We start from the raw sequence: 13,370 nt of genomic DNA, 5'->3' as shown, positions 1-13,370 counted from the left end.
TTTAGCTTTATTTCAGGGGACATAATTAATTTTTTCACCTTTTCATATTTTCTGCCTAGCGCAGTAGCTGACATATTGTATGGAGTTCCAAGATATTTTTTAACATGTTAGTGTACTATACTCCTATCCATGTATATACACAGACGATGAACACAGCAAAAAGCTTGTCAGGATTTGAAGAGATTTATGGGAAATAATTTAAGTTGTTCTACTTGCAGTCAGTGAGCTGATGCTGTACAGCAGTGTAGGCTGCTTATGCCATCCCATCCCACTCCCTCAGTTATAGAGACGCTGGCATATCCCGACCTGCGATGGAGAGTGAAGACAGATAGGAAAACACTCAAGCAATAATCCTGTGTAACTCCACTGTCATTTGAAAAGTGAAAATGCATTTTAGTTACATAGGCACACAGAAATATAAATGCCAATCATATGCACAAACGGTGAGGACATAGGTTCGGTTCTCCAAATTACATGCGCAAGGAGCTAGAATGCATACACACGCACAATGCTACAATGACATGGCATCCCGAGGACATGCTGCGTGTGTCACTTTGGGCGAGTTATATAAAGGTCCCTGAGTTTTAGTTCCCTTATCTGTGAAATGATATCTACCTCTTTGAGTTAAAATAAGAATTAAAGCTGACATCTTATTTATGTTTTGTCTCTTCTTTGTTCCTTGTTTACAGCCTTGTTTGGATTATTATCCTATTTTATCTTCACTGTTGGCTTAGTAGCTGCGCCTCTTGGTGTGTGCATATGTGTGTTTTACTGGTTGCTCTGTGATTTACGATATACATCTTCAACTTATGTTCTGCCTTAAAATAAAGTCATACCACTTTGTGAATCGTGTAAGGATCATACAACAGTACCCCTCCATTTCTCTCTTCCTGTCCTTGTTGCTACCGCTGTCATATATTTTAATTCTACATTTTATGAGTTTTTAATTTGATCCCATTTTGGCCAAAGAACATATTTTGTAAGATATAAATTCTTATTGACGTGTGTTTTATGGCCAAGCATATGATCTTTATTGGTAAATATCCCAAGTGCCCTTCAAAAGAAGAATGTGCATTTCTGTTTTAGGGTGGAATGTTCTATAAATGTTGAATAGGTCAAGTTAGTTGATGGTGTTGTTCACATCTTCTATATACTTACTAGCTTTTTGGCCTCCTTCTATTGATTACTGTGAGAAGGGTGCTATGTGGGTTTATCTGTTTCTCCTTTCAGTTCTATCAATTTTTGCTTCATGTATTTTAAAGCTCTGTTTTTAGATACATAAATGCTTGGATTATTTTGACCTCTTGAAGAATTAACCACTTTATCATTATGAAATAACTTCCATTATAACTGGTAATACTTTTTATTCTAATATCTACTTTGTCTGATATTAATATGCCTATTCCAACTTTCTTTTGATTGATGTTAATGTGGCATAACTCACTCCATCCTATTACGCATATAGGTGTATAGGAATCTTGATAATTACAGTGGATTTCTTATAGGCATCATAGCGTTGGGTCTTACTTTTTTATCTTATCACACAATCTCTGCCTTTAACTGAAGTGTTTAGTTCATTTTATACTTACTGTGATTATTGATACAGTTCTGTTTAAATCTACCATTTTCTATTGATTTTTCTGTCTCATCCCTTGGTTTTTTGTTCCTTTTTTCTGCCCTGTTTTGTGTATCTTTCATGATTCCATTTTATGTCTTTTGTAAGCTCATATTAGCTGTACCTCTTTGTTTTCTTTTTTAAAGTTTGCTTTACAGATTAGAGTGTATATCTTCAATTTATCACAATCTGCCTTCAAGTACTGTAACACTTCTGCAGGTGTAAGAACCTCCTAACAATACACTATTTCTTCTCTGCTAGTATCTATCTATGCTATTGCTGCGATATATCTTAGTTCTACATTTGACATATATATGCCCTATAATACAATATATACTTATTTTTGCTTTAAACCATCAACTATCCATTCATTTTAAAAATAAGAAAACATTTTTACTATTTACTCACTTATTTCAGTGTTTTTCATTCTATCCAGATTTCCATCTGTTTTCATTTTCCTTCTGCCTGTAGGACTTGCTTTAACTTTTCTTGTAGTGGAGGCCTGCTGTTTGAAGAATTCTTACAGCTTTGTGTGTCTGAAAAGTTCTTTATTTCACCTTCACTTCTGTAAGAGATCTTCCCCGAGTGCAGAATTCTAGATTGAGAGGTTTTGTTTCTGTTAGCATTTTAAAGATGTCCATCTGTTTTCTTCTGGCTTGCAAAGAAGTTCCTTTTTTTTTCTTGTCTTTTCTTTCTCTTTCTCTCCCTCTCTTTCTTTCTTCTTCCTTCTCTTTCTTTCTTTCTTTCTTTCTTTCTTTCTTTCTTTCTTTCTTTCTTTTTGAAAGAGAGCACCTGAGCAAGGGGGAGGAGCAGAGGGAAATTGAGAGTGACAGCATGTAGCCGGATGTGCAGCTCAATCCCATGACACTGGGATCATGAACTGAGCTGAAATCAAGAGTCCCGACACTCAACCAAGTGAGCACCCAGGGGCCTCTGATGTGAATTTTCCTATATTTCTAATCTAAGAATCTTTGGACATATGTGTCCTCTGCTTTTAAGATTTTTACCAAAGTTTTTTCAAGTTTGATGATGATATGCCTTGGTCTGGTTTTCTTTATATTTATTCTACTTGGGGTTTGTTCAATTTCTTGAACCTATGGGTTTATATTTTTCATCATATTTGGAAAATTTTCCTGTAATTTCTTCAAACATATTTTCTGTCCTCCCTTCTTTCTCCTCTCCTTCTGGCACTCCAATTACAAGTTGTAGAAGGCAAAATAATGGCTCCCTAAAGAGGCCTACATCCCAGCCCCCAGCATCTGAGAATGTGTTAGGTTACATGGCAAAGGGGACCTTAAAAAGGGAGATGATCCTGTCTTATCTTGGCGGGCCCACTGTAATCGCAAAGGTCCTTAAAAGTGGAAAAGGGAGCATGAGAGAAAGAGCAGTGCGATGTGAGGCTCTGACTCACTGTTGCTGGTTTGGGGATGGAGGAAGGAGACCATGAGCCAACAACTAAAAGCTAGGAAAGGCCAAGAAAATGATTCTTCTCCAGAGCCTCCAAAAAGAAATGAAGCTCTGTCAACACCAGTGAGACCCTCATTGGACCTCTAACCTACAGGACTGTAAGATAATAAATTTGTGTTGCTTTAAGCTACTGAGTTTGTGGTAGTTTGTTACAGCAGCCATAGCAAACTAATACAAACATATAGCAGACTGATATTGTCCCACAGGGACCATGCACTCTATTTTCTTCAGTCTGGGCTGTATCTGGGATAGCACATATTACTTCAAATTCACTCATCTTGTCTTTTGCAGTGCCAAATCTGTTATGAATTCCATCCAGTGTATTTTTCTTTTCAGATACAGTATTTTTTTATTTCTTGAAGTGTACATATACACATACACACACATAGTTTATTTCTTGGATGTATCTATTCATTCGCATCTGCCCTCGTATGTTCACGTTTTCATTTATACTCTTCAGCAAGTCTGTATTTACATAATTGTCCTTAGGTCCTTGTCTGCCAATTTCTTCATCTCTGTCATTTCCAGGGCTATTTCTATTGATTGATTTTTTTTCCTTAGTTATGGGTCATCTCCTCCTACTAGGAATTATTGATTGGACGCCAACCATTGTGAATTTTATGTTTACTGCTGGATCTTGTATTCTTTTATAAAGTGTTGAATTCTGTTCTAGCATGCAATTCAGTTATTTGCAGATCAGTTTGATTCTTCTGAGGCTTGTTTGGGCTTTGCTAGGGTAGGTCCAGAGAAGCCTTTACTCTAGGGTTAATTTAACCTCATAAAGATGTGACCCTTCCAAGGCCTCTGTGAAATATCCTGTATATGATAAGGTTTCTCCCTCCTGACTGACGGAAGAATGAACTATTCTAGCTTTGTGCGAACCCTGGGAATTGTAGGTCTACTGATTTCCAATTATTGTTTCCCTTGTTTTGAGGAGTTTTACCACATGCGTGCAGAGGTAATTACTAAACCAAAGACTTGAAAGAATCTCATTACAGATGTGCATAGCTTTCTCTCTGTACCTCCATCCTCTATTATAATATGCATGACAGACTCTCTCTTCTTTGAACTCCAGTTTTATCTCAACTCCCCAAGATCTTCAGGCTCTGTTTGGCCTATCCATTTCTGTGCTGCAGCCTAGAAAGTAGTCAAGACCATGTCTTTCTTTCTCTTTTCTAAGGAATCCTGCTCGGCCTCCTGTCCCGTGTCTTCAAACAGTGCTTGCCCCACATATTGTGTCTGGTTTTCTAGTCATTTTCAGCAGAAGAGAATTTCCAGAGCAGTTAATGCTTCGGGGAGAGAAATGAACGTGTATTAAAAGAATTAAATAACACAGAAAAACGCCTAGCGAGAAGGTGTTCAATGAGTGATTATATTAATCAATGAATTATTTGAAATATTTTCAATAATAATAGTAATAATATCAGCTAAGTTTAATTATACTCTTGCCAGGCATGAAACAATATAGCATTTTACATCTGATATCTTATTTAATCCCTATGCAGTTTGATAATGCTGTTAGCACCATTTAATAGGTAAGAAAACCGAAGCAAAGGGAGTAAAGCAACTTGCCTGAGGCCACACATACAGTGAGTAGCAGAGTCAGAATCTGAACCGTAACATACCTCCAAAGCATCAGCTTGATGACCTCAAGTATAGTGCCTGTTAGCTTGCAGAAGAATACGTAGAGTGAGTCAAGATGGTAAAATAACACGACTGACTTCTGGAACCAACAAACCAGAATTTATATCTTCAGGTGAGGATTATTCTCCAAATTATTAATTATCTTGAAAGGACACAAACTTATATTAACAATGTTCATAACACAGGGCCTCCCACTCAAAATGAACTGATAAGCCACAAACAACATAAATTTTTAACCCAAATAGTGTTCCTTGCTCTTAACGGAAAATAATAACCAGCTTATCCATCCATGCATATATATACCCATATATTCACCAGTCTTGTATCCAACTAATTTTGACTGCTTCCAAAATAATCAAAGTTATCCTTTGATTATGATGGATGAAGATATCCATCATTTCATCAAGCCTATTTTTTTTTTAAATTTTTTAAGGTTTATTTATTTTTGAGAGAGAGAGACAGAGTGCAAGCGGGAGAGGGGCAGAGAAAGAGAGGGAGACACAGAATCTGAAGCAGGCTGCAGGCTCTGAGCTGTCAGCACTGAGTCCGATGTGGGGCTTGAGCCCACGAAATGCGAGATCATGACCTGAGCTGAAGTCTGGTGCTTAACCGACTGAGCCACCCAGGCACCCCTCATCAAGCCTATTTTTAAAAATGGGTCACAAATTCTCTAGTTAACTCCAAGCCAAGTGTTGCAAACATGTCCTAAAGATGGCAGCATTGTTAGAATAATAATATAGCCTCACAAGGAATTTTTTTCAAGGAACACTTAGTTGATCTTTAATATTTATTTAAACTATTGACATTATTTTATGATCATACTTTGTTTTTTTTATTTGTTTAATATTTTTAAATTCTAGTTAATTGATATATAGCGTTATATTTGTTTCAGGAGTAGAATTTAGTGATTCATCGCTTACATTTAACACCCAGTGCTCATCACAAGTGCCCTCCTTAATGCCCATCACCCACTTAGCCCGTCTCTCCACCCACCCACCAAAATGGCCATACTTTGGATACAATTCCAGATTTACTCCAAGAAATCAACTAGGTAGGAAATGCATTCCTTTATAAGACAATTCATAATGATTTTTCTTTAAAAATCATTTCAATTTTACAACCACAATAACTCCCTATATTTCTCTGGAGATACATCTATTATAAAAGATCAGATATTCCTGTGCCAGTAGGCTGCATATCCAAATATTGGAAAATAATCTTAGTCCTTGATAGTCAAAGTGTGGTCCACGAGTCAGCACCTTTAGAATTACAGTAAAACCTTGGTTTGTGAGCATAATTCATTCCGGAAACATTCTAGTAATCCAAAGCATTCTTATATCAAAGCAAATTTCAAGGACCATTGGCTCAGTTGTGATCATGTAACATTCGGTATCACGTACTACTCGTACTGCAACACATCGCTCATTTATCAAGTTAAAATTTATTAGAAATGTTTGCTTATCTTGTGGAACACTCGCAGAATAAGTTACTCGCAGTCTAAGGTTTTACTGTAATTACCTATAAGCTCCCTAGGAACAGAGAATCTCAGCCCCACTCCAAACCTCCTGAATTAGAAAATCTGCATTAACAAGATTTCCGGGTGATTTGTATGCAGGCTAAAATTTAAGAAACAGCTCCAGCTGATCCTGTAAAGGGACAACATAAGTTATAATGCCAGTGAAACACTAATGAAGATAAGGAAATGTTTATTGGATGGAATAGTCAGTGATGACTATCTTTATTAAGGAGAAAGTTAATTCTACAGTTAAGTTTTAGGAATGTAAATCTTCAAGAGAACTTCAGCCAAATTCAGTTAGCCAGAGATGAATATCAAAACATTAACTAAACCATAAAACTCCTAGAAGAAAACATGAGTACTAAGCTCCTTGACTTCAAACGTGGTGATAAGTTTTTGGATCAAACTCCAAAAGCAGAGGCACCAAAGCAAAAATGAACAAGCGAGATGACAAACTAAAACCTTCTGCACATCAGCAGAAATCATCAACGAAATGAAAAGGCAACCTACCAAGTGGAAGAAAATATTTGCAAATCACGTATCTAAGGGGCTAATATCCAAAACATATGAAGAACTCATAAAAATGCAAAAACAAAAAACCACCCACATTTAAAAATAAACAGGGGATCTGAACAGACATTTTTCCAAAGAAGACATATAAATTGCCAACAGGGACATAAAAAGGTGCTCAACATCACTCCTCATTGGGGAAATGGAATCAGAATCATGAGATGCCACCTCACACCTGTTAGAATGGCTATTATAATCCAATTAAAAAAGAAGACATGAATAGACATTTTCCCTAAAAAAGATGTACAGAGAGGGCCAACAGGCACGTGAAAAGACGCTCATCATCATTTATCATCTGGGAGATGCAAATCAAAACTACAATGAGATATCACCTCACTTGTCAGAATGGCTAAAATCAACACAGGAAACGACAGATGTTGACAAGGATGTGGAGAAAGGGGAACCCTCATGCACTGTGGGAATGCGAACTGGTGCAGCCACTGTGGAAGACAGTATAACTGTTTTTTGAGGTTCCTCAAAAAATTAAAAATAGAACTACCCTATGATCCAGCAATTGCACTACTAGGTATTTACCCAAAAAAATACAAAAATACTGATTCAAAGGAATACGTGCAATCCAATGTTTATAGCAGCATTATTTGTAATAAGTTATGGAGACAGCCCAAGTATCCATTGAATGATGAATGGATAAAGAACATGTGGTATGTATGTGTATACACACACACACACACACATAATGGAATATTATTTAGCCATAAGAAGAATGAAATCTTGTCACTTGGAATGACATGGATAGAGCTAGAGAGTATTATGCTAAGCGAATTAAGTCAGAGAAAGACAAATACCATGATTTCACTCATATGTGGAATTTAAGGAGGGAAAATGAGCAAAGGGAAGAGAGAGAGAGAGGCAAACCAAGGAACAGGCTCTTAATTGTTATGATGATTACCAGAAGGGAGATGGGGGGAGGGAGGGGGAATGAGTTAAACAGGTGATGGGAATTGAGAAGTGTGTTGTGGTAAGTACCGGGTGCTGTATGGAAGTGTTGAATCACTATATTCTATACCTGAAACTAATATTACACGGTATGTTAACTAACTTTAAGGAATTTAAATTAAAAAAAAAGATTATATAAGGGGCACCTGGGTGGATCAGTCAGTTAAGCATCTGACTTTAGCTCAGGTCATGATCTCATGGTTCATGGGTTCTAGCCCTGAGTTGGGCTCTGTGCTGACAGCTCGGAGCCTGGAGCCTACTTCAGATTCTGTGTATCCCACTCTCTCTGCCCCTCCCCCTCTTGCATTGTCTCTCTCTCAAAAAAAATAAACATTAAAAAAAATTTTTTTAAGATTATATGAGAAATGGCTATTATCAAAAAGACAAGAAATAGTAAGTGTTGGTGGATGTGAAGAGAAGGGAACTCTTGTGCACTGTTAGTGGGAATGCAAACTGGTGCAGCCAGTACGGAAAACAGTATGGAGGTTCCTCAAAAAATTAAAAATAGAACTTCCCTATGACCCAGCAATTGCACTTCCAGGTATTTGTTCAAAGAAAACAGAAATATTAACTCAAAAAGATATCTGCATCCCCATGTTCATTGAAGCATTATTTATAATGAAGATACCAACCTAAGTGTCTACTGATGGATGAATGGATAAAGAAAATGTGGTATATATATACAAATGGAATATTGTTCAGCCATAAAAAGAAGGAAATCTTACCATTTGTGACAACGTGGATGGACCTCGAGGGCATTATGTGATGTGAAATAAGTCAGAGAAAGACAAATACCATTATGATTTCACTTATATCTCGAATCTTAAAACACAAAAGAAAACTGGGGTGCCTGGGTGGCTCAGTCGGTTAAGCAGCCAACTTCAGCTCACGTCATGATCTCATGGTTTGTTGGTTCACAAGCCCCGTGTTGGGCTCTCTGCTCTCAGTGAAGAGCCCGCTTCAGATCCTCTGTCCCCCACTCTCTCTGCCCCTCCCTTGCGTGTGCTCTCTCTCTCTCAAAAATGAACATTAAAACAAAAGAAAACAAAACAAGAAAACAAAAGAGCTCATAGATGGAACAGATTGGTAATGGCCAGAGGCAGGAGTAGGCGTAGGAGAAATGAGTGAAGTAGGTCGAAAGGTACAGACTTCCAGTTATGAAATAAGTTATGGGGAAATAATGTATAGCATAGTGACTATAGTTAATAATACTGTATTGCATATTTGCAAGTTGCTAAGAGATTAGATCTCAAAAGTTCTCATCACAAGAAAAAAATTTCGTCTGTAAGTATGTAAGGTGATGAATATTAAGTAGACATTATGGTGATCATTTTGCAATGTATACAAACATCAGGTCCTTATCCTATACACCTGAAACTAATGTTATATACCAATTATACCTCAGTAAAGTAAAAATATTAAGTAACTTGTAAAACAAATTGAATCCTTCTTGTCTGAAAACACTGCTAAGCTTTGAGGGGTAGTCCTATTGCAAAACCAGGCCTGTCTTCGGGACACAGAAAGGCCCTGGGCCTCAGGGAAGTGAAAACAGCCCAGAGACCCCAGGAGAAACCTTGCAGAATAGGAGGCCATGGAACAAATGAGGTGGAAAACAGCTGTGACATCTATTTCTTTCCTTCTAGAGTTCCCAACTTTCCCATTTGGAATAAACTGAGAAATTCTGCGTCAGATAGAACTTCCTGTAAAAATTTTAAATTGCTTCAATCTGAGTTTAACAGCCACCCCCCTTTCATGTCTTACTAAATCATCTTAAGGTTACATCTGGAGTTCACTAAGAAAAAGTACAATAAAAACGGGTTTTAGAGGTTTCTCAGATTTATTTAATATTTCGACCGAGAGCAGATAGATAAATCACAACTCAGAACTCCAGCAAGAAACAATACCTTGAAGCTACACTCACCGGGAAGCAAGTTAAATATACTGAACCACCAGAGACATGACACATACCATTTCAAAACAGGCATGAGACTCTTACCTATTATGATTCTCCAGATCCAGCAGAAATGTAGCCAAGTAGAATTCACTCAACACTGAAGGCTGGAGACCATCCGCACTAGCATTCGAGGAAAGGGTTCTCAGGAATGAAAATGCACTCTGTTACTATTTAAGATGTGTTAGCCTAATTAGACACAGCTATCAACTGAAAACAACAGCCATGTTTTTGTACCCATTCTAGCCCTCTTACCTAGAACACTCTGCAGTGAGCTCTTTCTGTGCCTGGCCTTAAAGGGCACTGCCTCAAGGAGGCTTTCCTATCCCCACGACCTGGGTAGTTATGAGGTAGTACGGTGCCTACTGACACAGGGCACCCAAAAAATATTTGTTGAAACACACACACACACACAAAACAAGCCAAGCTCATAAATACAGAAAACAGATTGGTGGTTGCCAGCAGTGGGGATGGGGTGGGGGGTGGGAGAAATGAGTGAAGGGGTCAAAAGGTATAAACTTTCAGTTATAAAATTGATAAGTTATGGTGAAGTAATTACAGCATGGAGACTACAGTTGACAATATTTGCAAGTTGTTCAGAGAACAGCTCCTAAAAGTTACCACAGGAAAAAAATTTCTTTGGCAACTATGTAAGGTGATAGGCTTGTGCAAGGTATACAAATGTCAAATCATCATGTACACTCGAAACTATTATACAGTCGACCCTCCAACAACAGGAGTTTGAACTGTGCAGGTCCACTTAAAATGCAGATTTTTTTAGACCACAGTACTGTAAACGTATTCTCTCTTCTTTATGATTTTCTCAGTGCTTTTTTTTTTTCTCTAGCTTACATTGTGAGAATACAGTACGTAATACATATAAGATACAAAATTCGTGTCAATCAACGGTTTATGTTCTCAGCAAGGTTTCCAGTCAACAGTAGACTATTGGTAGTTAAGTTCTGGGGAGTCAAAAGATACAATTATATGAGTTTTCGGCTGTGTGGGGATTGGTGCTCCCAATCCCTGCGTTGGGCAAGGGTCAACTGTTATACCCTCAAAGAAAAAAGTATTTGTTGAGTGTATACAGTAATCGAAGACTCAGTTTTTCGCATTTCTTTTTCAAGTTTCCAACAGAACAATTGCCCTCGTCTTCTCTGACAAACACACCGTTTCCACCGTGACCCACAGTGAGATCTGAGAGTATTTCAGGTACATAAACTAAGAGTTCAGCACACCACCATATTGATTTACAACAGTATACGCCCCTATTACTAGAGGTGGAAATCCCAGTGGGAAACTAAACCCAAGTTCAAAAATAGAAATGAGCTTAAGACTTTTCCCTTTAAAACTGTGGGTTCTCACCTCCTTTTAAGAGGAAATATTAAAATTAAAATTCTTTTAAAATTTTTAAATGTTTAGTTTTGAGAGAGAGCAGGGGAGGGGCAGAGAGAGAGGGGGCAGAGGATCTGAAGCAGACTCCAGGCTGACGGCAGAGAACTCGATGCGGGGCTGGAACCCAGGAACCATGAGATCATGAGCTGAGCTGAAGTCAGACGCTTAACTGACTGAGCCACCCAGGCGCCCCTAAAATTAAAATTCTAACTCATGGATTCTCACATCTTGGGGTTTTTTTATTGTTATTATTAAAGTATAATCGGGGCGCCTGCGTGGCGCAGTCGGTTAAGCGTCCGACTTCAGCCAGGTCACGATCTCGCGGTCCGTGAGTTTGAGCCCCGCGTCAGGCTCTGGGCTGATGGCTCAGAGCCTGGAGCCTGTTTCCGATTCTGTGTCTCCCTCTCTCTCTCTGCCCCTCCCCCGTTCATGCTCTGTCTCTCTCTGTCCCAAAAATAAATAAATAAACGTTGAAAAAAAAAGTATAATAAACATACAGTGTTTTATTAGTTTCAGGTGTACAATATGATTCAACCATTCTAGCTATACATTACTCAGTGCTCATCAAGGTAAGTGTACCCTTAATCCTTTTCACATATTTCACCCCTCCCCCCCACCAACCTCCCGTCTGGCAACCACCAGTTTGTTCTCTGTATATAACAGTATGTTTTTGGCCTCTTGTTTATTAATTTGTTTTGTTTCTTAAATTCCACAGATGAGTGAAATCGTATGGTGTTTGTCTTTCTCTGACTTATTTCACTTATCATAATACCCTCTAGGTGCATCCATGTAGTTGCAAAGGGCAAGATTTCATTCTTTTTCTATTATATATATGAGAGACTTGAACATCCGTTATCTCAAGAAGATTAAAGAATTGTGCTTTTAAATTATCTTTTTATTATAAAAGACAGGCTCCTTGTAGGAAATCTGTAAATGACAAAAACAGAAAAGGAAAAATCACCTATGTATGAACACTGTTAGTATTTAGTGTATTTCCTTTCAGTCCTTTTTCTATGTACCCAAAATTGGAACTGTCCTAAATATAGTCATGTATCCTCCTGTTTTTATTTTTTCACTAAAAAATGAGTCCTTAGCACTTCCTAACATTTACAAAATACTTGCTTATAAAAATATTTTTAGTGTGCACAATAAAAAGTAAAGAACTCCCACCCCACCCCAAACCTTAGCTGTAACAACTTGGAAGTGCTAGGTGCGTGCGTCCTTACGTTTTTCTCTATAGTAAGCATTTTGCCATATTATTAAATGTTCTGCAAAAAATGCTCCCAAAGATTGCATTATATTCTACCTTATAAATATGCAATATTTGAACCATTTTCCTAAATTAAACAATTTTTGTATGAAAGCAACTGCATTTCCTTAGATTGTATTTCTAGAAGTGGAATGACAAGGTCAGAACGTATGAACATTTTCCAGACTCTTGGTCCTACAAACAGGTGGTCCCAGTTCACACACCCCTCAGCAGCATATCAGCGTGCCTACCTTACAAACGTAGTTTTGATGAAGATTAGTATCAATCCACTTAAATGATGTTTGATAGACACATTATGACACTGTATTACAATCATTTGTAAGGGCTGCTTGTCAGTGTAACTAGACCGTGAGCCAGAAGACCAAGTTTATGTCTTTTTTACCTTTGTACTTCTATAGACCAGCATCGTACACAAAACCACCTGAATGTCTGCTATGTGTCAGATCTCATTCTATACCTGGAGATACAGCTCTAATGGATGTTACATTCTAGTGGAGATACACAAGAAAATAAACAGGGATAACTTATAGTACGCCAGGGAACAAATACTTTGGTCAAAACCAAATCGGGGTTGGGGCACTTGAGTGGCTCAGTTGGTTAAGCGTCTGACTCCTGATTTCGGCTCAGGTCACGATCCCACGTTTCATGAGTTCAAGCCCCACATAGAGCTCTGTGCTGGCAGTGCAGAGCCTTCTTGGGATTCTCTCTCTCTTTCGCCCTCCCTGCCCCTCCCCCGCTCACACTGTCTCTGTCTCTCTGAAACTAAACAAATAAACTTAAAAAAAATCGGAGAAAAATTAGGAAACTGGAGGCGAAAATGGAGAGAGGATTTGCCCTATTTTATTATACAGGGCAGTGAGAAAAAGGCCTCATTTGAGAAGGTGGCATTTAAGCACATATTTGAAGAAAGAAGCATGCTGTGTGGGTATGTGGTGGGAAGAGTATTTCAGGCAGTGCAAAGGCCCAGAGAGCATCCTTAGGATGT

This window comes from Lynx rufus, unplaced genomic scaffold (assembly GCF_022079265.1).
Source record: "Lynx rufus isolate CCGP_SWC_20201006 ecotype Redwood Valley unplaced genomic scaffold, mLynRuf1.p SCAF_3, whole genome shotgun sequence".
NCBI classification, from domain to species: Eukaryota; Metazoa; Chordata; class Mammalia; order Carnivora; family Felidae; genus Lynx; species Lynx rufus.
Note: the sequence above shows the minus strand (reverse complement) of the source record.